The following is a 27771-nucleotide window of genomic DNA, read 5'->3' on the forward strand; positions in this document are numbered from 1 at the left end:
CTGTAATGATGGATGCCATCATTATTTTAATCATTGTTATCACTATCATCACATCATCTCCATTGTGCTTTGTGATTTATAATAAATATATATTTGGTTTTCATCACCATTTCTGGCACAGTGCTCCTAAAACCTTTGTAATTTCCTTTGCTGAGAATAACAAAGGTTTTTGTTTTATGGTAATGAAATGACTTTTGGACAGCCCCTAAAGATGAGGGTTTTTTCCAGTGGAGCCAACCAAGTGATTAGAGGGTTGGAACTTTCAGCTTCATCCTCAGACCCCAGGGGATTGAGTCCAATCATCAAGGGCTGATGATTTAATCAACCATGCACATATAGTGAAACCTCTATAAAAATCTACAAGGACCCACTTCTGAGAGCTTCTGTGTTGGTGAAGGTGGGGAGATGTGTGGAGAGTGGCTCACTCATGGAGGGCATGGACTCTCTGAGCCCTTTCCTCATACCTTGCCCTACATCTCTACCATCTGGTGTCTGACGCTGGGGAAGGAGGGCAGTCTTGTAGGACTGAGCCCTTAATCTGTGGGACCTGATTCTGTCTGTCTCCAGACAGGTAGTGTCAGAAGAGCCTTGCTTGGGGGCATCTACATGTTGGAAGGAATTGGGTGCAGAATCTTAATGATTATCACCAATACCTAGCTCTCCCATGATTTCCAAGAGGCCAAAGTGGTCCATTTATATCTGTGTGAATCTCTTTGTATCTTTCACTTCAGAGACACTTGGAGCTAACATTTCCACCACCCTCACTTTAATTAAGACATTTGTCATAAACTCCCATATAAGGGAATTTGGCAACATGAGCTAAAAATTCCCAAGGGAAAAATAAAACAGGCCCATTGTCCACAAGCTGCTCTTGGCTCCTTGTAATTGTGCACAGCTCTGGTGACTTGGCTGGTGATAAATTCTGAGGAAATACCTGAAGCCATCTCTCCACAAAGTTTAATGATCTCAACTAGTTCAGAGAGTGAGACATTTCACCAACACTTGCAATACAAATGGCACAGTGGAAGTCATTACTTGGCAGACAGTGGGGCCAGTGGACTCTAGGCAAAGGTCTGACTGTTCTTCAAGCTATTGGCTTGAAGGGGGCTGCAGAAGAGGGTTGCAGTGGTTGTGCTCCCTGTCTAGAACATGGAGCCCAGGAGTGTTGTTGAGTGATCCTGTTTCCCTAGACCTGGATCTGGATGGCAGACGGACCAGGCACTGGCAGGGAGGAGTTGGGACAGGAACCATCCCTTGGGCTAGTTTTCCTGTTTAGGTTATTATTCCTTACAGGTTGAAAGAGAATCAGGACAATAACAAAGTAATGAAGGGTATGTGTGTGTGAATAAAGTGTTGAAATACTAGGTCTGTCCAGAACGTATCCAGCCATGTACTATGAAAAATAGAGACATTTATTGAAGAAGATACTAGAAACATTGTACATAGGACAGTGATGCCCCAGTCTCCTTCAAAGTAAGCACCTTGGGACCTCGCATAGTTCTCCCAAACACCATCATCTGCTCTGTTGTATTTTCCTGAATCTCATCGATGACCTGAAATCTCTTTCCTTGCAAAGGTGATTTTAATTTTGGGAAAAGTCAGAAGTCACAGGGTGCCAAATTTGGGCTCTTGGGGGGCTGAGTCACCTGAGTGATTTGAAATTTTGCTATAAATCTCTGCATGAGACATGATGCATGAGTGGGCATGTTGCCATGATGAAACTGCTAACCACCAGTTGCCCACAGCTGCGGCCTTCTGAATCCAAATAGTTTCTGTGGAGGAATGCCCAAGATTAATGCAAAATGTGATGCAGATTTGTTCCTCTACTGGCTCAGTCATTTTGAATGAGATGGCCACATAGTACACATGCTCACTCAATGGCATCTACCCCACCTCTTCCCAACTAGTACAGTGAAGTCATCATTGCTCACACATATGCATTCCAATCCACTCTCCTTGGCTGCCAGGTTACATTGATGTTGTTCAAACAATTCTTGTTATATATGGCTGGACTTTTTCTGGCCTCGTATTCCTGTTCTCTTAGCCCTCATCCCTGTCCTGGGCTCTTGCCTCTACACTGAGGCGGTCCTGGATGGAGGCACATCTCAACTGTGTCTTCCTTGTTCCTGAACTTTCCTAGGTCAAGGTGATGGTGGCACACTGTAGTCTGGCTTCCCAAGGCTTTTCTCCCCTCTTCCTGGCAACAAATCACCTGTCTACTGATTGTATTTCTCACCAAGAAACAGCAAGGTGTGCTTCTGTGGTATGGCTCAACCAATGCAGTATGGGTGGGGGCAATGAGGGCAACTACTTCCTCATCTGCTTCCAAAGAAATTGCTTGTCCTGGAGTTCCTCTCTTCCCTCTTTCCCAGGATTGGAAGCTGCACAGGGCAGTGACCAAGTCTACCTGTGCAGGTGAAGGGCTGCTAGGGCCACAGAGGGCAGAACCCAGATCCTTGCAGGAACTTATGGAGTTGATTTTCCTTCCAACCTAGGTTTTTCACCTGGGGGCTATCATGTGAATTTAAAATTTCTATCTCCTTTCAGCTCCTCTGGGGCCTTTTTGATAGAGCAGTTTAGCCTTTTCCCTAACTCAGTGGTGCTCAAAGTATGGTCCTTAGACCACTAGTATCAGCTGTACCACCTGGGAATTGTTAGAGATGCACATTCTCATCAATGGTTGAATGGATGAAGAAAATGAGGTACATATATACGATGGAATATTATTTGGCCATAAAAAGAAGGAAATTCTGCCATTTGTGACAATGTAGATGGACCTTGAGAACATTATGCTCAGTGAAATAAGTCAGACAGAGAAAGACAAATATTGTATAATTTTACTTATAAAATCTAAAAACGAAGCAAACTCATAGAAACAGAGTAGATTGGTTATTTTCAGGCTAAGGGGCAGGGGATAGAAATAATGGGCAGGGGATGGAAATAACGGTCAAGGGTACAGGCTTCCAGTTGTAAGTTCTGGGGTCTAATGAACAGCATGGTAATATGGTTAACAACACTGTACTGTATACTTGGAAGTTACAAGAAAGCAGACCTTCAATGTTCTTACCACATATAAAAAATAACTATGTGAGGTAATAGATAACCTTATTAACTAACCTTATTATGTCAATCATTTCAAAGTATAAATACATTAAATCATTATGTTATGCACCTTAAACTTATGAGGGTGGACCCCCCCAAAACTGGATTATCTTCTGAAGGGTAGGCCCCTTGCAATACAGGCTTCCCCCACTAGATGAGCATCCTAGAAACTCACCTATATCACTGTACTAGCTGGTGGTGTTGTGAGAGATTATGTTCAGCTTTAGCAAACTTTTTTTGAAGACTTTCAGTGAGTTTGGACATTTCATGATGGGTGATTTATGAGCGCACCTGCCCACACCTTGCTGAGTGTTCAGCAGTTTTTGATCAAAGAATGGCATGATCCCTGTGCCCCTCCCTCCCTATTCACTCAGTCTTATCCGGAGTGACTTTTTTTTGTTTCCTCTGTTGAAAAAAAGTCCTCAAAGGGAAACTTTTTGCCAGTGTGGAAGAAGTGAAACAAAAAAATGGCAGAGACACTAAAAGGCATCAAAATTGACGAGTTCAAAAACGTGTTTTGAGAAGGGGAAAAAGTGTCTCGATAGGTGTATTGTATCAAATGGAGAGTCCTTTGAAGGTGGCTGAAGTTTAAATAACTATACAATTTTTTATAAATAAATTCTGTTTTTTGAGCCCCCCCCATATGTCATCTATATCTCAATAAAACTTCAAAAAAAGTAACGAGATTAAAAAAATGTAAGTTCTACTACATTACACCTACTACGTGGGGGTAGAACCCAGAAATCTGTTTTTAAGGTGATTCTAAATTCACATACAGTTTTAAGAAATGATACAGAGAAATCTTTTGTACACTTTTCTCAGTTTTTCTCCAATAGTAACATTTGGCAAAACTGTACAGTAATATCATAACAGAACACTGACATTGATACAAGTCACTGATGTATTCAGATTTGCCCATTTTCACTCAGACTCATTTGGGTGCCTATGTTGCATGAATTTAGCTCTGTACAACTTTATTGCATGTGTAGGCTGTGTGCCCGTTACCAGAGTCGAGATACTGAAGAGTTCCTGCACTGTAACTGGGGAAAACGGTCCCCTGTTATCTTTTTATAATCACACCCACCTCCCTGCTCCAAGCTATCTATTTCTCCCCAGCTCTTTTGAGATATAAATGACATAGAACATAGTGTAAGTTTAAGGTATACAATGTGTGGATTTGATACATTTATATATTGCAGAAACGATTACCACCATAGTATGGGCTAATACTTTCACCACCTCACATAATTACAGTTACTCCTGGTGAGATCATTACCAGTGATCTATTTTTAACCAGCTCTCTAGTTGATTCAGATGTGCTACAGTTTAAAACACAGGGGTGCCTTGTTCTATAAAGAAGTTACTGTTACCAGGCTTTTGCACCAGCATTGTGCCAGACCCTGAGCTAAAGCACTTTACATGAGTCCTCTAATTTGGTCTTTAGGGCACCTTATAGGGTAGGTACCATTATTATCCTCCATCACAGGAGCCCAGTGTCTACTACAGGGCAGCTTATGATAGCATGGTTAATAACTGGCAAAGCCACGATCTGACTCCAGGTCTGTCTAACTCCAGGAACCAGGCTCTTACCCACTAACTAGTTTCCACTGACTTTCTGGTCCCAGCACAAAAACATAAATAAGAGTCTCCCTAGGAGCCCTGTCACAGTGGATGATTTACGCATCTGTGACCTGCCTGGAGCCTGTCATGTCAGGCTCTCAGCCCACACGAAGATGCTCCCCTTTGAGTATTTTCTCACTATTCTTAATCAAATATTAATCCCATCAAAGTGTGAGACTTTAGTATTCCTGGTGATTGATTGGTCAGCCACAGAGAAAGAACTCAAATAAGGATTAAATCAAGGTGTTTTAGAGCTTAACTACCATTTTAGAAATTCGTCCTGCTCAACATCTCCTTTTATTGGTGGGAAAAGGCAGGCCCAAGAAAGGGCATGTGTCCCATCCTTGGGTTGGGCATTTGTTGGTTACGTAAGAGTTGCCTGAAGCTGAAGCTCAGAGGGTTGGCCTCATGCCAGTGGGGGTGGAAAGTGCAGGACCCTTGGGGATTTGGTCTCCAGTGAGGTGACTTTGACATCTGGAAGCCCAGTGGTCAGCACTGGTCCCCAGGACCTCCAGTTGCAGGGGTGCCCAACCCATGGCCTGCGGGCTGCATGTGGCCTGGGATGGCTACGAATGCAGCCCAACACAAAATCGTAAATGTACCTAAAGCCCTTTTTTTGTTCATCAGTTTTGTTAGTGTTTGTGTAGTATTTCATGTGTGGCCAAAGACAACTCTTCTTCCTCCAGTGCTGCCCAGAGATGCCAAAAGGCTGGACACCACTGAAGGGTCTTGAATTCTAGGCTTCAATCAAGTGCTGAAATTGAATTATGAGATACTCCTGATGTGGGTGGGTCAAATATTAGGGAGTTTGAGATTTTAAGAGAACCCCCCAATTTAATGTGGGCTGTGCTTGCCAGCTTTCTATTTTGTTCTCTTAGGGAGGGGCTGAGGGCTTGGTTAAGAGGACAGAAAATGTCAGTTCTTTCTTGGGATGGAAGAGACTTCACACACGGTGCAGCCTAACCTTACTGATGCAATGCCTTCCATGTCATTGACTAAGCAGTTGATACATGTTGTTTCAGTTCTCCCATGTGACTATGACAACAACCATCTGGGACAATGTGCTTCTCATTTCCAGTTCACATTTTGGGGATATGAACAGGGAGGCCAAGCTGCCTTAGCCAGACCCCCAGTTTCTTGCTTTGGTCTCCATGTCTGATCCTCTTGGCTGTGCCACTCCTAATGAGCCAGAGGAAAATTAAAGAATATTCCTTGCTTCATTTTAGAAACCAAATCATTGAGTTTCCAGGTTGCATGAGTGGGGTCATTTCCTGCAAAGAAACCCTGTCAGCGTATTTGACAGACTTGGATTTACTGGGGACAGCATTGTCCTGCTTTCTCAGCCAGCCCGCCCCCTCTCTAAACAGATGTCCTTTTCAAATCTTTTACTGTGCTATGACACCCATCACTGTTCCCATTCAGTAGTTAGGGCCCAGAGAGGGCAGGGGACATGCCCCAGCTCACACAGCAATGAGCACCACAGCCAGCATTTGAACCTGAGTGGTCAAAACTCTGGAGCACAACTTGCTCCTGCTACCACATGGCTCCTCTCTGTATTAGAAACACAATGTAATTAAGTGCTCTGGGCTTGCCATAATTCAAAATGCATTTGACACCACAATCTACCCAGGATGCCATCCGTAATGGAAGAGTGACAGGGAAACTGCCCTCATTGCAGGTGTGAGAGCCGATTGGTCTGACTCCATTGTCACCATGTATGCTGTATCTTGATCATCTCCCCTATAAGACATATTTACAGCAATATTAACAGGGAGATGAAGGGATACATTATCTTCCTTATGTGCAACATGTATTACGTGCCTATGCCCGTCACAGCACAGGCGGTGCCAGACAAGGCAGACCGTGGCCTGGTAATAGGGAAAGTCACTGCATCAGTTTTAGAGGGGCTGATGACCAAACTGTGCTCATCTGTGCAGCATTTGACAGTTTTTAAAGCATGTCATCAACATTTGCTCATCTGTGCCTTATAGCATGCCCTGTGATGGCATAGACATCCTGATCATGGTCACCACCCCCATTTCACAGACGAGGACGCTGAGGCTCAGAGGTGCGGAGTGATGTGCCCTAGATAATCTCCTCTAGGACTAGTGGAGGCAGGACTTGACCCCAGACCTGACTTTATACCCGCTAAGATCCTTATATCACAGATGTCTTTATTCATTCATTCATTCATTCATTCATTCATTAACATATACTGAATGAGCACCTACCTCGGGCCAGGCACTGTGCTGGGTTCTGGGTGGAAATGGTGATGGAGATTCCCTGCTCCCACAGAGACTAGAGGAGGGGTCACCTCCAGGATAACTTTGCTCCCAGGGGACACTGGGTCAAGTCTGGAAACATCTTGGGCTGTCACAAGTGGGAGGTGCCACTGACGTCTAGAGGGTGGTGGCTGGGAGGCTGCTAAGCATGCAGAGTACATGGGACAGCCCCCAACAAAGAGCTGGTCATCCCAAACTGTCAGTAGTGCTGAAGTCAAGAAACCCTGGTTAAGTATGTATTGAAGATAGAATTAATCAAATTATCCCATTAATAATATGATTATAGATAAATGAGAAATGCAGGGTCTGGCACAAATAATGCCCCCTTTTTATTACAAAATCTTTTATTACAAAATCGTAGCATGTAATTCTGTAACATAATAATATCACCCTCAAGCATACCAAATAACATTTTAGGTGAAAAGCTCAAGTTAAAACTATAAATTATTACACTCCTATTATTACCCAACCAACCACACTCAAGAAGGTGTTACTTCTGCTGGATGCTGTGTATAAACAACAATAGCTGATGTTTATATAACACTCATGGGCCACACTGTGCTCCAAGTGCCTTTAACCTCTATTAATTCATTTAGTCTTAAAACCATCCTGTGGGATTGATATTATCACACCCATTTACAGAAGAGAAAACTGAGGCTCAGAGAGGTTAAGTCCCTTGTCTAGAGTCACACAGCCACTCAATTGTTGGGCTGGAGCTTGAACCTAGCCCGTTTGACCCCAGCTGCTATGTCTTTGTCCTCTTGACCTCACTGCCTCCTTGTGAGACAAAGGAACTTGTTGTGGTTTGGGTTGAGAGAAGGATTGTGGGGGAAGTGACACATGACAGGACATTCAAGGAACACTAGGGCATGGGGGGAAGAAGGGAGAACATTCCAGTTACAGGGAACAGCATGTGCAAAAGCCACATGGAGAGAGGCCGTGGAAACTGATTGAAAGTGAATGTGATGGGGGAGCAGGGGAGAGTTGGGCGAAGCTGAAGTTGGAGGGTACGGCAGGGCCACAAACTGGAGTTGCAGGGTTGGTGGTGGGTCCTGAACAGAGAACTGGTCCTGACTTGGACTCTGAAGGCCCCCCCTTGGCTTCTGAGGGCAAAGAGGGCTGAGAGTGGGCATGAGTAGAGGGGAGGATAGTGTAGGAGGAAATTTCAGTGCTGAGAGACAGACTGGCATGGGTGGAATGTGAGGAGGGCAGACGTGAGAACTATTTAGGGCAAAACTGTCAGGAGGTGGTGATGGATGAGCTGTGGTGAAGGGTGGTGGGTAATGCATTACTTACCACTGGGGACCCGATGGTTTTGTAAATTAACCCAAAGGTTTGCTTGTGGACAACCCTGGAGACTGCTGGGCAGGGCTGCTGGCCTCACCCACCCCTCCTTGAACCTGAGAGGCTGTGTCCCTGCTCATGGTCCCAGCTGCAAAGCACAGGAGCAATAATGATGCTGCTTTGCTCTGCTGACAGCCCTCTGTTTGTGCTCTCAGATGCCTCTAACTCAGATAATTAATGTCAGCTAGCTGTCACCGCACCCCAGCTAATCACAGTGCGTGAGGGTAGGCACATTGGTCGATGAGCAGCCCAGGGATCTGTCAGACCCAGGGAAGGGCGCGATGCTCGCCCAGTCAGTGGAGAGTGCCATGAATTTTAGCATGTCTGTCTGCTTTGCAGGTGCTGACAGTCTTCATCCCAAGGGAGGCAGATGTTCAAGGTCATGGCTGCAGGTCCAGGGATCCTGGCTGGACAGGAGAGGGACTAGGAGGGGTGTTTGCTCCACACAGGTGAGGACACTGCCCCTTGCCTCCATGTGCAAGTCACAACTGCCAATGATCCTATTTCAGACTCTACTGAACTCAAAAATTCAGATAATTAACTGTGTTTACAGAGGACTGAAGAAATCAGCCACACTGTAACACTTGTAGCTCCTGAAACATTTCTGTCTTTGCCCCGTCTCTCTGCCTTTGTCTGTGCAGTTCCTTCTGCTGGGATGTAGTGTCTTCATCTCCAGTGTTCATCATACTCAATGCCACATGATTCACAAGGTTAGATTCATTCAACACCCCTTTCCAAGAAATTGGTATCTGCCCTCTGTGTTCCAACAACACACTGTATGAACTTTTAGGGCATTCATTCATTCATTCAACAGATCAACATTGAGCTCCTACTGGGCACTGGCTTTGGACAAGGAAAAACTGCTCAACAAAGGAGACTTGGTTGGTCTGGAGCACAGTCTGCAGGGTAAGGTAGCATTAAACAAATGTGATGCAAAGAATTAAAGTGTGATCAATCCTCTCCACAATGCATTTTGTTGTCTGTTTCCATCTCTCCCTCTTTCCCTCCTTCTCTTCTTTCTCTTTTATTTCTGAATGGGAGATAGATTCATATAGTTTGAAAATCTAAAGGCAAAAAAAGATTTATAGTGAATATACCACTCCTTCCCCTCCCTGTCCCTCCCCCACAACCAATGTAACCACTGTTTTTCTCTCCTAAGCACCCTTCCCAGCCTGCTTTATGCAAATGATAGCATATATGGATATGTTTTCTTATCTTTCCCTTTTTATTTTGAACAGACTATACCAGTTGGAGAAAGATGAGAATTTAATGCAGCTGAAGCATAGGTTTGTGGAACTTGGGCAGCAGGGAGTGGTGGGTTGAGGGAGGCCTTGGATGCCACCCTGAGGATCTTTTGAATGTAGGCACAGTCTGTGTTATTTCTCAAATACTTCTCCAAGTCATGACATCTTCACAGAAACTACAAACCCAGCCTGAGTTATTGGAAGCTGTTGATTAACTTCATTAAAAACAAAACAACAGCTACACCTGCCTCTGTCCCTCACCAAAAATTAAGAAAAATGAAACATGAAGCAAAGGTAGCACCAGGGATTTGTGTCACCTGGGTAGGTAGCTGCCTCTCCTGCTTTCTCCTTAATTTATTTTCTGGAAAACATTCACTGACTCACAGAAGAGCTCCCTTCCTTTTGTCAGCAATCAGCCTTTGGAACCAAAATACTGGCTAAAAATAATGTATTTTTATTAAAAATCACTTTAAGTTGGTGTGTCTTTCTAAGACAGATTCACGTGTGGATAACCATCCTGTATTGCTTGCTATGGATAAGTGATGAATTATTTTAATCAGAAATGGATTTAACAGCACTGCAAAAATAAATTTGGGAGATTTTTCACAATCTGGTCCTCTTTCCTGATTCCCCCTATTTATATTTAGTATTCAATGAAGACTAATAGTGGCGATTGGACATTCAGTCAAACGTCCCCAAAGCAGATGCATCCCACATATGATAAAGACTGACACTCCCTCCCATAACTCGGGAACATTTCCAGCCCCTGAGTGCAGAATTAAATAGGAAAATACATACACAGAGACTTTCTTCCTCAACAGCAGCAGGCATCTTTGGCTATGTTGCAGAGGAGTGCAGGGCTGTGTTTAGTCTGTCATCATCTAACACCTGTGGATTGGACACCTACTGTGTGCAACCACTACCTTGGGAAGATAGAACCTGATGTGTCAGAAAGTGATCAGCCCTGCTTGAGCTCCTGGCTGAGTCAACTAGAAGCAAGAAAGACCTCTGCCTACCTTGGAGCCGAGCCTTGCTTTATTTCATGTCTCAGGGTGAAGCTGCTCTGTGGCATTTGGAAACAGAAGAGGCAGGTTCAGGGACATGGGGAGAGTTGATTACCAAGACAGTATATTGGTTATGGGACTTGGAGTCTAAGCAACAAGAATAGGTTCAGGCTGATACGGGGCACAGGCCATGGTACTATCTAGATATGAGGTTAAATATCACTGATATTTATCACTGATAATAGCCCAGAGCATGTCTCAGTAGTTCCAGTATATTCTTAACACATCCCTAACTTTCACTCATCTCCGATAGAGAGCAAATCTTAGGCTCTCAGCATTTGTCTGGCAATGACATTTAGCCGCAATAACAATGTTTAGTTTTCATTGTATTTGTCTTCACAGCTACTTTTTGCTGGAGATAAGTAATTCCAGTTCTTCATATACAGTAACAATCTCAAATGTCCTTTAAAATACAGGGTCCTGCAGAAGTAACGTCTACTTGAGTGTGGTTGGTAGGGTAATAATATGGGTGTAATAATTTATAGTTTTAATTTGAATGTTTCACCTAAAATGTCATATGGTGTGCTAGAGTGTGATATTGTTATTTTACAGAATTACATGCTATGATTTTGTAATAAAAAGGGGCATTATTTGTGCTGGACCCTGTATATTTCTGAGATAATGAATCAAATTAAAGATAATAGGTTAAGTTAGTAATAGAATAGGGGACAAAAGAATGGCAAAAACAATGAAGATGGCATTCAGTTGAGTAAACAGATCTTATTCACACTGGTTTCTGGGGTGAGAAGGGCACTGAAGGGTTAGACAAGGATGGGAAACATTTGATAAGGTCTGTTTGTTCCAAGGATTTCACGTTCTTACACAAATTAATTGAACTCCAGCTTCAGCTTATCAGCTGAAGGTCAATATCTCCCCTTGTACCCTTCCAAGTCACTAATGAAAAATTGCCTGGGACAGGACCAAGGGCAGAGCACTGTGACACTCCACTACAGACCTCCCAGCTTGATGCCAATCAGTTATTTGCACCATTGGCCATGCCGGTGTGACTTGTTATGGCTGTAGCTCACCCTAGGGTCTCAGAGAGGGAAGGGTCTTCTTTCCATGGATCTGGCTGCCTCTGGAATCCAGAGGACTCAGAGGAGTCTATACACCTTCTTCTCCCACTAAACCGATGTCATCAGCTTTGTTGATCAAGACATTGCTCTGGGTTGATGGGGCAGACATTAGCAGCTGGGATTAATATGCTTTCCCCCTCTTCAATTCATTTGGAGAATCTCATTAAGGCAGGTTTCCTTCAGGAAATTGATGCTTTAATATTCTGCATTGTCAGCTGAGGGCCTGAATTTTATTTCTTGAATAACATTTAATTAAATGTGCAGGCTCCCTTTCCCTGATGCATCAGCGATCAGCACTGGGCCCACCTCCACTGCTCTTTGGAAAGTCAGCAGAGAGCCATGTTGCAGGCCAAAGTCCCGCAGAACAGTGAGGTTTCTGTGTTGTATCGATAGTTAACGTTCAGAGTCTGCCTCCCCAGCCTGTTTCAGAGGCCCTGACTATGGCACAACCATTTTGCAAATTCTGGTTTCCAGATTATAGCCTGCGCTTTGTCCCAGAGGGGCTTCTCCCAGATCAAGACCTGAGGGCCAAGCCTGGCCCACAGCCCAGTTTTGTAAATAAAGTTTTACTGGAATACAGCCACACTCATCTGCTCATGTGCTCTCTGTGGCTGCTTTCAGATGTACCAGCAGAACCACAGGCCCTGTGGCAGAGCAGTATGGAAGCACTGAGCATTCTCTGGTTAGCCTGGACTTGTCTTAGGCTGAGTGCTTGTTCTATGCCAAACATTCTACATACTTCATCTGATTTCAAGCATTCTTTCAAGAAATATTTATTGAACATATGCTTAGAACCCTGCTAGGGTTCTAGGTGTGAGGAAGAAACACTGAGCAGGATGAGGAAGGACCCAGCTTTACATGCCAAAGGAGAAAGAAAGACAATGACCAAGCACCCAGGGTAATCACTAGCAAATGAGAATGGTGAACCTGGTGGGTGGGGTTTAGGAAGGGGAGAAAGAAATCTCCTGCTGATAAAAAAACCGAGACTCAGACTGGGGAGGCTCCTAGCCCAGTTCTCAGGTTTCCAGTCTTTAGTTCTTTTTACCTTGCTTCAGTTTTGGGGTCTGTGAGAGCAGGAAGAAAGCAATACCAAGGCTTTGGCTCTCCCATCTTGCCTGCATGGGGCGTAGAACTAGCTCACTCTCTGAGGCAGCATCTTCCAGGAGAGCTCCACCCTGGGATCCTTTAAATATACCTGATGAAGATCCAGGCCTGGCTCAGCCATGGCTGTAAATGAGTCTATGGAGGTGAGGCTTGGGCATTCATTCCTTTAAAAAGCCCTCCAGTACCTGGCTGGGTTTCTCAATTAGTAGGAACATCATCCGGTACGCTAAAAGTTTACAGGTTTGATTCTCGGTCAGAACACGTATCTGGGATGTGGGTTTAATCCCTGGTCAGGGCATGTCCAGATGGCAACCAATTGATGTTTCTCTCTCACATCTCTCTCTCTCTCTCTCTCTCTCTCTCTCTCTCTCTTTCTCTCTGCCCCTTCCTCTCTCTCCCAAGTCAATAAACATATCCTCAGGTGAGGATAACAGAAAGAAATCTCTTCAGGTATTTCCAAACTGCAGTGGCCAAAATAGACAAGTTTCCACTGCAATATTAGAAGCAAAAATAACACTTCCATTTGTTTCTAAGAAAAAGATCACATATCTGAGATGGGGAAGGAGCATTATGCTGCAGTTGAAGGTCTCTTTATTGACAGCGTCTCTTAGCTTCAGTATTATACTTGCTTGCTTTGCTGATGTACGGATACAGGAGGGTGGGAGGAAGAATGAGCATGAATGATAAAGACAGGAGGCCCTGCAGACCAGAAATGTCCATGACTACCTCTTTTCTTCCCACCCTCCTTTCTTTTCTGTATCCGTACATCAGCAAAGCAAGCAAGTATAATACTGAAGCTAAGAGATGCTGTCAATAAAGAGACCTTCAACTGCTGCATAATGCTCCTTCCCCATCACAGATATGTGATCTTTTTCTTAGAAACAAATAGAAGTGTTATTTTTGCTTTACTTCAACCAAAACTTATTAACCTTATGCACAACCTGGGAATCATTATAAAGTGGTCTCAAGAGAATCTCAGGCAATATTTTGATGATTTTCCAAGATCCTCCCAGATGAAAGGAAAACAGAGGTTAAAATAATATTCTAGGTAGTAAGAACAGCATGTGCAAAGGCCCTAAGGCAGGAGGAATCATGGCACATTTACATAGTGGAAAGGAAGATGGAGTGGCTGGAACTCATGGAGCAAAGGTGAGATGGTACCGCTTGAGGTTGGAAAGACAAGTCGAAGATGGACTACAGATAGAGCATTTAACACTCCAGGAAGTGCTCCCTGACCCCCACTATTCTTGTTGGTGTGACTCCACTGGCCTGTACATCTCAGCATCTACTGCATCAAAGCATTGACTGCAATGGGGGTGTGGGGAAACCTTGTTCTGCCTAATGTTTACCTGCTTTTCAGGACAGAGGGTAACTGTGAGCATGTGAGGATAGGGCAAGAATCAGAGGGACACTCTTCCTGATCACAGTGCTACAGCTCTGGGGATCCCTGTTCCAGGACAAACACAGAGGAGGACAACCACAGAATCTAGAGCATGTGCTGCCTCTAAGTAAGAAGACAGCACACTGCTAGTTTGCTTTGTGACCTTGGGCCAATTATTTAACTTTTCTGGCCCATTTCTACTGTGAAGGAGGTGGGCAGCATGTGCTCAGAAGTCCCTTCTGCTCTTCTGGCTTTGCACTCTAAGTAGGTGACACAGGTTAGTCTAGTGGTTAGCCTCTGGGCCTGAAGGCAAGTGAGAGTCAATCTTGCTTAGAACTCCCTTCAAGAAAGAACTGGCTGTGAGCAGTGTGATAAGCTGATAGCTCTTTCAGGGTCTGCCTTAAATTTTGATGGAAAGTACTGTCCTAGGGCAGCCCCTAGTGGAGCAAGGTGATGGGACCAGGGCCTGTCAATTTCCTTCCCACACAGGACTCCTCTGACACCAACCTTTGCTGCGGAGCTCATGCCACTGGGAGATAACCTATGGGGACTGCAAGGTCCCCCTGAGGCTCTGCTGGCCTCTGCCCTTGTCCTCTCACAGGTGTGATTCCAACAAACTGCTCATACCCCAACTCAGCCTCAGCATCTGCTTTTTGGGGAGCCCAGTTGGCTTCACTCTGCCACTTCTCGGATCCTTGACCTCTCTGGCCTAAGTGTGCTCATCTCTAAACTGGGCTAACAATGCTGTCTCCTGGGGTGGAGCGAAGATTGAATGAGAAGACTCATGCAGATTGTTTAGCACAATCTCTGGCATGGGGAAAACACCATGTGTGAGGTCTTTGTAATGTTTCAATAAATATTTTATTAAAATGATGATTTAATTGTATATCAAGAAACCAGAGAAGCTTGTATTGAACTCCTTGCTGAGTTGTGTCTCCCATGGGATTTGTGCAGGTGCACCTCCTCTGCCCCAGGTCTTCCTTGGGCCTGCTGTTCAGAGCTGGGACCTTCCCACTCACTCCAGCCCAAAACAGAGACTAGAAGAGCCCAGAGGAAGGTGGGGGTGGCAGGTGGCTAGGCTGAGCGTGTGTGGGTTGATCTATGATGCTGTTCCTAGAAAGGATGGCTTCAATTCTGCCCTGAAAGTGTGGCCTGAGCCATGTTGCTGATACATCTCTCAGGCTGTTAAACATTTCACAGGCACCTGCCTGATCCAAGAGGCAGTTTATAAACTGTGTCTCTGCCTTGCAGTCCTGCTGCCTTGCTGCCCTGGAATTGTGAGTTGTGTTGTACCTGCTCAGGGGCCTGCAGTGTGTCTGCCTGTGTCTGCAGGCGTGAGGGCAGGGAGTGGGAAGGAGGAGAGACAAGTAGGAAGGAATGAAGAGAACCTTGAGAAAATGGGGTGTCACAGAAAGAGCACTGTGCCTTTGAGATCTGGGTCCTAGAGTTTGCTGAGTGCCATGGGCTTACCCTAGGGAGCATATAGGGAATAAAGGTGCACCAGGTGTGTGGTTCTTAAAATTTGTGGGATTCGAGATTCATTTTGAGAATGTAATGCTGGGCTGTGGCGCCTGTCCCTATAAAAATGCAGACATACCTAAAAGCCTTCCTGCCCCAGGACCCTGTCTGGCTGCTTGGATGCCTGCTAGGCTCCCCATTCACCCTTGGCCAGCTTGCTTCTCATCACATCTCAAATGTCAGCTCACCTGTCACCTCAGGAAGGCTGTTCCAACCTCCCTGTTTATTCTCTGGCATAGTATGCTGCTTTGTCCTTGTAAGCTTTTATCACCATTTGTAATTATATACCCATGTATTGTTTTCTTCTTATCTGTTTCCTTGCTGACTTGCATGCTCTGCCTGAGCAGAGGCTGTGTCTGTTTCCTTCGGCAATGTAGCCCCTGGGTCTAGCGTGGTGTGGGGCCTGGTGCTGAATGATTGGATGAATAGATAGATGGATGGGGGATCAAATAGCTGGCCCTGAATAAACCTGAGGATGAACTTGGTGCTGTGGAAAATGGCATAAGCCCTTCTTCCAGCCTCACAGTGCAGCCCATGCTGTCCCCGGGCCTGTGGTTCTGGTTTCCTGACTTTTCTGGGAACTTTCCTTTTCTTGTGCCTCCTATGCCCAGCATTGCAGATGTAGGCACACAGATGCCTTCTAAAGAATGTGTCCTTTTTTTTCATAAGACGCTCCATGAATCTGTTCAGATTATGAAAGGAGAGCCTCGGTAATACCAAGATGGAATTTTCCTCCAGCTTGGGGACAGGGGCATTAAAATCATATTTAATTTGATTTTTGACAAAGAAAATACTATGACATTCATTGCACACCTCAACAGTTGGAGAAAAGCTGTTCACAAGGCCGCCATGTGACCACTGTGCAAGCTGTGAGTCGTACAGAGCTGGGCACCCTGCTTCTGCTCAGAAGGATCATATGACATCAGCATTTGTCCAGTCACCCAGTCCTGGGCCTGTGGGCTACAAACCCTGAGGGGGCACCTGTTCTCATTCAGAAAGTGCTGCCTGTTCTGTCCCCAGCCTCAGATGGGGAAATAACTGGGGGATAGGCAAGGACAGATGACAGAGGCATGCCAGGGGCTCTGCAGTGGCCCGGGGTGAGAGGAGGCGGCCTAGACCTGGGAGTGCCAATGGGAGAGGGAATGGGGATGATGGGCACATGAGTCTTAGCCTCCAAAATATTCAGGCAGTGGAGAACAGAGAGGGCTTCTGCCTTGCTTTTCATGGTCTCTTCAGTCTTTTGACTTCAAAGGTACTAAAGTAGTTTGTATTTTATTTTTTTCATATCTGAGTTTTCTCAACAAAGCAAATGTACAGCACTGTCATCAGATCTGCTGGAGGGACTCCTGGGACAGGACCCATCACCGTATGTTTTCATTCATTCATTCATTCATTCATTCATCATTCCTTTAACAAATACTTACTGAGCAACTGCTATCTGCCAATTTCTATTTGGCAGTCACATAAACACCTGCTCTTGTGAAGCTTACTTTCCATGGGGGAATAAGCAGTAGACATAAAACACAAGAACATTATATGATGTCATAGAAAGTGATGAGTCCCATGGAAAAAATAGAGTCAGTTAAGAGATTTAGGAAGGTGGTGAAGAAATTGCAATCTTAGTGGGTGGTTCCAAAGAGCTTCCCTGAGGTGATGCTTATTTGATAACTTGAAGGGGATGAGAGTGACCATGGAGGAATCAGGGAAGGGGAAGGTCCTTGCAGCCAATGAGTATCCTGAGGCAAGAGAGTCTCGGGCACACAGTTTTCACAATACCTACTGCACTCACTATCTTCTCTCATAGTGGGGTTCATACGAGATATATTCACCTCCCTGAGTAGGGAGAATGCAGGAAGTTTAAAAATTAATAAGGTTTACTTTGTTAGAGGCTCAATTTTATGAAACATTAAAAAAATTAAGAAATAGATTACAAAATTTACACTAATTTTAAAGTGAAAACATGAGGGTTTCAAAAAATATGTTCATGTTCGTAGCAAACTTCAGTTTTCTCTCTAGAACTCTTGTCTTGGAATATGAGATAGTTTTGCTCTGTCATTTTGTACACTTAGGTAGGAAAGGATGAAATGCTGGGTTTACATATTTTATGCATGTCTCTTCTGCACTAGCTGTGAGCAGAGACTCTGCCTTCAGATTATGCTGTCTGTGCTGGGCATCATGCCTGGCCTGTAGAATGCACAGGATAGAGGGCGTTCTCTTCCTCCGACATGAGCTGCTCATGGTCTTCTGGGCCTGGGCTCAGAGCTCTCCCTGTAACAGTCTCATGGGCTCAAGTCCACGCAGGTGCCAGGAAGGTAAGAAAAGTAAGTGAAGTGGCCTGAAGTGAGAGACAACAGGGAATGGTGAGGAGGGTGTCAAGCTGGAGAGCACATGACTTATATAGAAGGAGCAGCTGTCCTTACTTCTATAAAGACATTGGGAACCACATTTTCCAGTTCTTTTAATTTAAGGAAAATCAGACATTTGGATTTTCATGTGAAAATTTTTGATTTTTAAATATAGACAACTATATTAAAAATATTTGTAGGCAAAGCAATGGGAAGAGCTCTTCAAGTGTCCCTGACGAGCAGATGACCAAGGCCCAGGAACATGTGCTCTCTTAAGTCCTCAGGCCTGAGCTGGTCTGAGTAGGTAAGACTCCTTTGCATGGTTGGCCACCTTCAAGAGTGAGCGTGTTCACTCTGAACAGACTTGAGGGGAGGGCAGGGGAGTGTCTCAGACTCAAGGAATGAGTCTGAGAGGTATACATTAGAATTATGTCCAAACGAGTCTCTACTTGTAGAAGTTAAACATATTTAACCTGAAAAGGGAAATTCATTGGCTCACTAAAATAAAACATTTAGGGGGTTCTACACTCAGGTATTGCTGGATCCAGGTGTTTCAAAATATCCTCTGGAAGCTGCCTCTGTCCTTTGGTTCTGCTTTCCTCTGTGGGATGTCAGCAACAGCAAAGCTCCCATCACAGAGTGCCAAGCCAGTTGTCTGCAGTGCCTGATTTATATTCCACCAATTTAGCAACCTCCGTAAAAGCAGAAAGCATATTTTCTTATAGCTTCTGCAAAAGCTCCTGATTCGGCTCTAATGGAGCCTCGCAATGGGTCAACCTCTCGAGGTACATGGACGGAGAGTGGGGAGGAGGGCCCTAAAGGAAAATCAGAATAGTATTTCCTGATTTTAAGTACTGGGTGATGAGCAGGCAGAAACTGCAGGGTTTCAGCTGGTTTCAAGCATCAGGCAATGACTCTCAACTTCCCAGCCAGCACCTGACATTCTTTCTACCCCGCCCTGCTTCCTGTTTGCTCGGGCCATCCATCCCTGTGGCCTTTGGCAAGGAGGCACTGCTGCTCGCATCTCACTAGGACTATTGATCATCTGTCAGAGCCCTTCAGAGCTGTGACACTTGCATTTTATTTCATGTGAAGTGCTAGTGCCTCCTGGAACCCAGTCTCCTTCCCCCATGCTTCCACCCCTTCCCATCCCCCTCTGCCTTCTGGCAACCACTCTTCTGTTCTCTTTTCTGCAAGAGATGAGCTGTTTCATGTTTGTTGACTCTCACCTGACCAGAGCATGCTGAGTTTTTATTCTTTCTACCTGCTTATCCTCCAGGTACTTCCTGCCCTATACTCCATGGCAAACTTTGCCCAAAGCTTACAGAGTAAGATTGTATACATATAGGAGAGGACCCCTTGAAGCCACATGGGCTGACTGGGCTAGACAGGGCTGAGCAGGACAGAGGTCACTACCTGGAGGGAGCTCCCAACCAGAGGGAAGCCTCGTAATCATGGAGCACTTGGGCAGAGCCCTCAGGAGAGCTTAGTAGTCCTGCCTAAGACAGTTCAAAGCAAAACTTAAAAGGGTCACATTGTTTTCAGGTAACTTTACTACATTCAGAACACACCCCAAGACTATTTCTTTAAATTATTATTATTTTTTGAATTATATGAGGGGGCAACCTTCAAAAACAATTTATTTATAAGAAATTGTGTATTGATTCTTACATGTTTATTTATTTATTTATTTATTTTTGTTAAAATACATTTGTCTCCATTTTCCTGTTACCACTTTCCCCTGCCCTACCCATCCCCACACCCCACCCTCATCAGGAATATTTATAGGGATATTAGAAAATCCAGGATTCATTCCTTTAAAATACTCCCAGGAATACGAGGGAACTGATAAAAAGCATCAGTAAAAACTTGTAGCTAACATTATACTTACTAGCAAAAGACTAAATTCTAGTAAGTGCAGTTAGGAAAGAAAAAGAAATAAAAGACATTCAGCCTAAAAAGGAAAAAAATGTAAAACTACTCTAGACAACATGAAAGTTGATGTTGAAAATCCTCTGGGATTTTAAAGCTATGAGAAATAGTACATGGTGATACAAGGTGAATGCTCAAAACCAATGTATTTCTATGTACTCACAATGAAACAATTAGAAATAGAAATTAAAAAAATATGCATCATTAGAGGGCCCAGAGGCATTTGAAAGGATGCTCTGCATCACTAGCCATTAGAGAAATGCAGATCAAAACCACCATGAGGTACCACCTCACACCGGTCAGAATGGCCATCATAAACAGATCCACAAACAACAGGTGCTGGCGAGGCTGTGGAGAAAAGGGAACTCTAGTCCACTGTTGGTGGGAATGCAGACTGGTGCAGCCACTATGGAAAGCAGTGTGGAATTTCCTCAGAAAGCTGAAAATGGAACTGCCTTTTGATCCAGCGATTCCCCTGCTGGGACTATACCCTGAGAACACCAAAACACCAATACAAAAGAACCTATGCACCCCAATGTTCATAGCAGCACAATTTACAATAGCCAAGTCTTGGAAGCAACCTAAATGCCCATCAGTAGATGATTGGATCAAAAAATTATGGTACATATACACAATGGAATACTACGCAGCAGAAAGAAAAAAAGAAGTACTAAACTTTGCAACAGCATGGATGGAACTGGAGAGCATCATGCTAAGCGAAATAAGCCAGGGGGCGAAAGACAAATACCATATGATCTCACCTATAAGCGGAGCCTAACCAACAATGCAAAGAGGCAAGGCAGATATGACCAGAAACACTGAAAGGAAGGGAGATCGACGGAGACAGGAGGGAAGGGGGGGCGGGGAGGGGGAGGGGAAGGGGAGGGTCAGGGAGCATATAGCGAGGACTCATGGACGGAACCGGGGGGGAGGAGCTGGGGGAGGGAGGGTGGGAGGGGGCAGGGGAGGGAGGGGGGGGAAGGCAGAGACAAGTGTATTTAAAAAGTAAATAAATTAATTAAAAAAAAAATAAAAAAAAAATAAAAAAATATGCATCATAGTATAAAAATGTGAGATGCTTAGAGAAAACTCTGACAAAAGATTTAAAAGACATGTACATTGAAAAGCACAAAACTTTACTGAGAAAAATTGAAGTTTTAAGTAAATGGAGAGCTCCACTGTGTTTGAGGATCCAAGGACTCAATGTTTCTAATATGTCAGTTCTCTCCAAATTGACTTATAATAGATTCAGTGCAATCCCAGTCAAATTCCAGCAAATTGGTTTATTTTAATAGAAATATTTAAGCTGATTCTAAAATTTATCTGAAACTGCAAATGACCTACATTAATAAACATAACTTTGGAAAAGAAGAATGAAGTTAGAGGATTTACACTATTTAATTCTAATGGTTATTACAAAGCAACAGCAATTAAGACAATGTGATATTGACATGAAGATAGACCAATAGGTCAATAAAACAGAATGGAGAGTTCAGAAATGCCTCAACACACATGTAGTTAATTGAACTTTGAATAGTAGTTCAGTGAAAGAATGTTTACCTTTTTAACAAATGGTGATGGAACAATTGGATATCCATTGCAAAAAATGAATTTCAATGTATATAGCACATGCCTTATGTAAAAATGAACTCAAAATGAACCATATACCTAAGTGTAAAGCTAAAACTGTAAAACTTCTTAAAGAAGACATGTAAAAACATTTTTTTATCTTGGGTGAGGCACTATTTGTTAGACAGGACCAAAAGCTCTATCCTTTAAAAAAAATCAATAATGAGACTTCATAAAAGTTTGAACATCTGCTCTTTGAACGCCATTGTTAAAAGAATAAGAAGATAAGCCACTTACAAGGAGGAAATATTTGCAAATTATATATCCAAAAGGGATTTGAGCTAGAGTAAACACGAAAGGCTCTAAATTAAAAAATAAGAAAAGAAACAATCCCATAATAATGCACACACATGTTAACAAAGAAGACAGATGGCAAATCAGCACTTGAAAAGGTGTACATCCTTGGTCACTGGGGGCATGGGGTGGGAATCAAATGTCTAAATTTAAAAAGACTTACCACTCCAAATATTGATGAGGATATAGAACAATCTGAATTCTCAGACACGGCTGGCGGGAATTAAATGGTAAAACCACTTTGGAAAACAGTTTGGTAGATTCTTCAAAAGTTAAACCTTCCTCACCACTCAGTCTTTTCAATCCTATGTATTTCCTAGTAAGCCTATGCTCATACAAAGGTTTTTACATGAACAATCATAACATATCTATTTGTTATAGCCATAAACCAGGAACAACCGAAATGTCTGCCATGAGGTGAATGGATAAACAAGTCGTGATGTAGCCACTCAATGGAAATACTACTTCGCAATAAAAAGGAATGAGATATTGATACACACAACAATGCAGGTGAATGTAAAGATAATTGTGTTGAGTGAAAGAAGGCAGAGAAAAAGTGTACATTCTACATGACCCTACTTTTAGAAAACTACTAAAAATACATTATTAATCTCTAGTCACAGAGAGCAAATAGTGATTGTTTGGGAATCAATGTGGAAAGCAATTAAAATGGACAGAGGAAACTGTTGGAAGCATTGGCTATGTTTATTATTTTGTTTTGGGTCTTTGTCTCACAAGTGTGTACAAATGTCACATATTAGAGTATATACTTTAATTATGTAAAGTTCATTGTATGCCAGTTATAACCCAATAAAAATATTAAAAATAATACTCAGAAGATTTGGCCCAGGAACTTCTCGAAAAGACTTGAACGCAAAAGTATATGTGCCAGGATATCTACTCCAACATTTTCTGTAATGTCAAAATATTAGAAAATTAGCTAAATATTACAACATAAATATATATTAATAGGAAACTTGTTAAAAATAATAAACAGTACACTATATCCCTATAATGAACTATCATGTATTTGTTTAAAAGTTCTTTATGTGCTAAAGCAAGATGAGCATTAAAATCCATGCCTATAATGATTATTAATAAGAATATATATAATCTAATACATATATTACACAAAGAAAGTGGGGGATCTATATTGTGTATTTGTATAGATGTAGAATATTTCTAAAAGAATACCCAAGAATATAATTATGATTGTTTCTGGGAAGGGAAACAGGGGAACTGGGGTAGGTGATAGAAAGGAAACTCAAGTTTTTATGGCATATGGACTTGTAACTCTGATATATAATTTTGCAGGTGTTTTATTGTTGTTCAAGTACAGTTGTCTCCATTGTTCCCCCACCATCCTCCCTGCCCCACCAATCATCACTTCCCACCTTCGAATCTACCCACTTTAGCTTTGTGCATGTATCCTTTATACATATTCCTTGATGACCTTTCCCCCCCTCACCCCCATAATCCCCTCCCCCTCCTATCTGGTTATTGTCGGCTTGATATTTATTTCAATGTCACTGGTTAAGTTTTGCTTGCTTGTTTGTTTTGTTGATTAGGTTCCATGTATAGGTGAGATCATATGGTATTTGTCCTTTACCACCTGGCTTATTTCACTTAACATAATGCTCTCCAGATCCATCCATGCTGCTGCAAAGGGTAGGAGCTCCTTCATTCTTTCTGCTGCATTGTATTTCATTGTGTAAATGTACCAAAGTTTTTGATTCACTCATTTACTGAGGGCACATAGGTTGCTTTCGGCACTTGGCTATTGTAAGTTGTGCTGCTATGAACATCGGAGTGCATAGGTTCTTTTGAACTCGAGTTTTGGGATTCTTGGGGTATAATCCCAGCAGTGGAATTGTTGGGTGAGAAAAGGCAGTTTCATTTTTAGTTTTTTTGACGAAATCCCACACTGCTTTCCACAATGGCTGCACCAGTCTGCATTCCCACCAACAGTGCACTAGGGTTCCCTTTTCTCCACAACCTCACCAGCACCCATTGTTTGTTGATTTGTTTATGTGGCCATTCTGACTGGTGTGAAGTGGTATCCCATTGTTGTTTTAACTTTCATCTCTCTGATGGCTAGTGATGCTAAGCATCCTTTCTTATGTCTCTGGGCCCTGTGTATGTCCTCCTTGGAGAAGTGTCTGTCAGGTTCTTTGCCCATTTTTTAATTGGATTATTTGTCTTCCTGGAGTGGAGTCGTGTGAGTTCTTTATATATTTTTGAGATCAAACCACTGTCCAAAGTATCATTGGCAAATATATTTTCCCTTATGGTTGGTTCCCTTTTCATTTTGCTATTGTTTTCCTTAGCCATGCAGAAGCTTCTTATTTTGATGAAGTCCCATTTGTTTATTCTTTCCTTTTAGTCCCTTGCTCTAGCAAACATATCGGTCAAAATATTGCTGCATGGAATATTTGAGATTTTCCTGCCTATATTCTCCTCTAGGACTTCTTACATTTAAGTCTTTTGTCCATCTTGAGTTTATTTTTGTGTATGGTGTAAGTTGGTGGTTGAATTTCAATATTTTGCATGTAGCTGTCCAGCTCTCCCAGCACCATTTGTTGAAGAGGCTATTTTTACTCCATTTAAGCTTCTGTCCCTTTTGTTGAATATTAATTGACCATTGAGACATGGGTTTATTTCTGAGTTCTCCATTCTGTTCCATTGATCTATGTGTCTGTTCTTATGCTGGTACCAGACCGTCCTGATTACAGTGGCCTTATAGTATAGTTTGATGTCAGGTATTGTGATCCCTCCTACTTTGTTTTTCTTTCTCGAAATTGCTGCAGCTATTTGGGATCATGGGTTCCATATGAATTTTTGAAATGTTTGTCCTATATCTGTGAAATATATCATTGGCATTTTAATAAAGATTGCATTGAATCTGTAAATTGCTTTGGGTAGTATGGACATTTTGATGATGTTAATTCTTCCAATCCATGAGCATGGTATATGCCTCCATTTATTTGTGTCTTCCTTAATTTCTTTCATCAGTGTTATGTAGTTTTCTGAGTCCAGGTGTTCAACCTCCTTGATTAAGTTTATTCCTAGGTACTTTATTTTTCTTGTTGCTATAGCAAATGGGATTTTCTTCCTGATTTCTGTTTCTGATACTTTATTGCTGATGTACAAAAATGCCTTTGATTTGTGAATATTGACTTTGTATCCCTCTGCTTTGCCAAATTCACTTATTATGTCAAGTAGTATTTTGGTGGAGTCTATGGGGTTTTCTATGTACACTATCATGTCATCTGTAAACAATGACAGTTTTACTACCTCCTTTCCAATTTGGATGTCTTTTATTTATTTTTCTTGTCTGATTGCTGTAGCTAGGACTTCCAATACTATGTTGAATAGAAGTGGTGAAAGCAGACATCCTTGTCTTGTTCCCGATCTTATTGGGAAAACTTTTAGTTTTTGCCCATTGAGTATGATGATGGCCATAGGTTTTACATATATGACCTTTATTATGTTGAGGTATGCCCCCTTTATTCCCATTTTGCTGAGTATTTTTCTCATTAATGGGTGCTGTACCTTATCAAATGCCTTTTCCACATCTATTGATATGATCATGTGATTATTTTCTTTCCTTTTGTTTATGTGATATCTTACGTTTACTGATTTGTGAGTATTGAACCATTCTTGCATCCCTGGATGAATCCCACTTAATCATGGTAGATGATCTTTTTAATGTATTGCTGGATGCGGTTTGCCAATATTTGGTTAAGGATTTTAGCATCTATGTTTATCTGTGATATTGGCCTGTAGTTTTCTTTCTTGGTTGAGTCTTTATCTGGTTTTGGGATTAGGATGATGCTGGCCTCATAAAGAGTTTGGGAGTCTCCCCTCTTCTTGGATTTTTTTGGACTAGTCTGAGAAGGACAGGCATTAGCTCTTCCTTAAATGTTTTGTAAAATTCTATGAACCTGTCTGGTCCAGGGCTTTTATGTGCTGGGAGTTTTTGGATTACTGCTTTGATTCCACTAGCTGTTACTGGTCTGTTCGGGCTTTCTGCTTCTTCTTGATTCAGTGTTGGAAGGTTATATTTTCCTAGAAATGTGTCCATTTTATCGAGATTTTCAAATTTCTTGGCCTATAGTTGTTTGCAGTTATTTCTTACGATCCTTTGCATTTCTGTGGTATCACTTGTAATCTCTTTCATTGCTGATATTAATTATTTGAATCCTCTCCCTTCTTTTTCTTGATGAGTCTGCTTAAAGGCTTGTCGATTTTGTTTATCTTTTCAAATAACCAGCTCCTGGATTTGTTGATCCTTTGAATTGTTCTTTTACTCTCTATGTCATTCAATTCTGCTCTGATCTTGATTGCTTACTTCCTTCTACTCATTCTGGGCTTTGTCTGTTGTTGTTCTCCAGTTCTTACAGATGTAGAGTTAGGTCGTATATTTGAAATGTTTCTATCTTTGTGAGGTAAGCCTGTATTGCTATGAACTTCCCTCTCAGGACTGCCTCCTCTGTGTCCCATAGGTTTTGGATTGTTGTGTGTTCATTTTCATTTGTTTACCCAAACTTTTTGATTTCTTGTTTCATCTTATTATTGACCCATTCATTGTTTAATAGTATGCTATTCAGTCTCCATGAGTTTGAATATTTTTGAGTTTTTTCCTTGAAGTTGGTTTCTAGTTTCAAGCTCTTGTGGTCCAAGAAAATGCTTGCTACGATTTGAGCCTTAATGAATTTGTTGAAGCTTGTTTTGTGTCCTATCATGTGGTCTATCTTTGAAAATATTCTATGTGCATTTGTAAAGAATGTGTATTTTGCATCTTTGGGATGAAAGATTCTATATATATCACTTAAGTCCATTTGATCTAGGACATTGTTCAATGCTGCAATATCCTTATTGATACTTTTTTTGGAAGACGTATCCATTGTTGACAATGGGTTGTTAAAATCCCCTGCTATAAATGTGTTGCTGTCTATATCTTTCTTGAAGTCCTCCATGATTTTCCTTATATATTTAGGTGCTTCTATGTTGGGTGCATATAGGTTTATCATGTTTATGTCTTCTTGATAGATTCTTCCCTTGAGTATTATGAAGTATCCTTCTGTGTCTCTTTTTATCATCTTTGTTTTAAAGTAAATTTTGTCTATGTATTGCTACCTGAGATTCTTTTTTTCCTTTCCATTTTCTTGGAATATTTTTTTCTAACTATTCACTTTCAGCCTGTGTGGGTCTTTTTATTTTTTATTTTTAGGTGGGTCTCTACTAGGCAGCATATGTATGGTCATATTTTATTATCCATTCAGCTACCCTATGCCTTTTGTTTGGAACATTTAATCCATTAACATTTAAGGTTATTATTGATAGATACTTATTCATTGCCTTACCCCCTTTGTACCTGTGTTCCTTTCTCTCTCTCTTTTTCTTCATCTTTTTAAAGCAGTCCCCTTGCATATTTGGCAATGCTGGTTTGGTGGAGGTATATTCTTTTGGCTTTTGTTTGTCTGGGAAACTCCTTATTTTACCTTCCTTTTTAATTGAGAGCCTTGCTGGGTGGAGTAGTCTTGGTTGCAGGACTTGCTTTTCATTACTTGGAATATTTCTTGCTATTCCCTTCTGGCTTATAGAGTTTCTGTTGAGAAGTCAGCTGCTAGCCTAATCAGGACTTTCCTGTATGTTACTTCCATTTTCTCCCTTGCTGCCTTAAAGATTCTCTCTTTGTCTTTTAATTGTGCCACTTTAATTATGATGTGTCTGGAGTGGGCCTCTTTGGATTCCTCTTGATTGGGTCCCTCTGTGCTTCCTGAATTTGTGTGACTTTTTCTCCCATCAAATTAAGGAAGTTTTCCATCATTAC

The sequence above is a fragment of the Pteronotus mesoamericanus genome, unplaced genomic scaffold (assembly GCF_021234165.1).
Source record: "Pteronotus mesoamericanus isolate MK-2021 breed Mesoamerican mustached bat unplaced genomic scaffold, CSHL_Meso_final contig_64, whole genome shotgun sequence".
Lineage (NCBI taxonomy): Eukaryota > Metazoa > Chordata > Mammalia > Chiroptera > Mormoopidae > Pteronotus > Pteronotus mesoamericanus.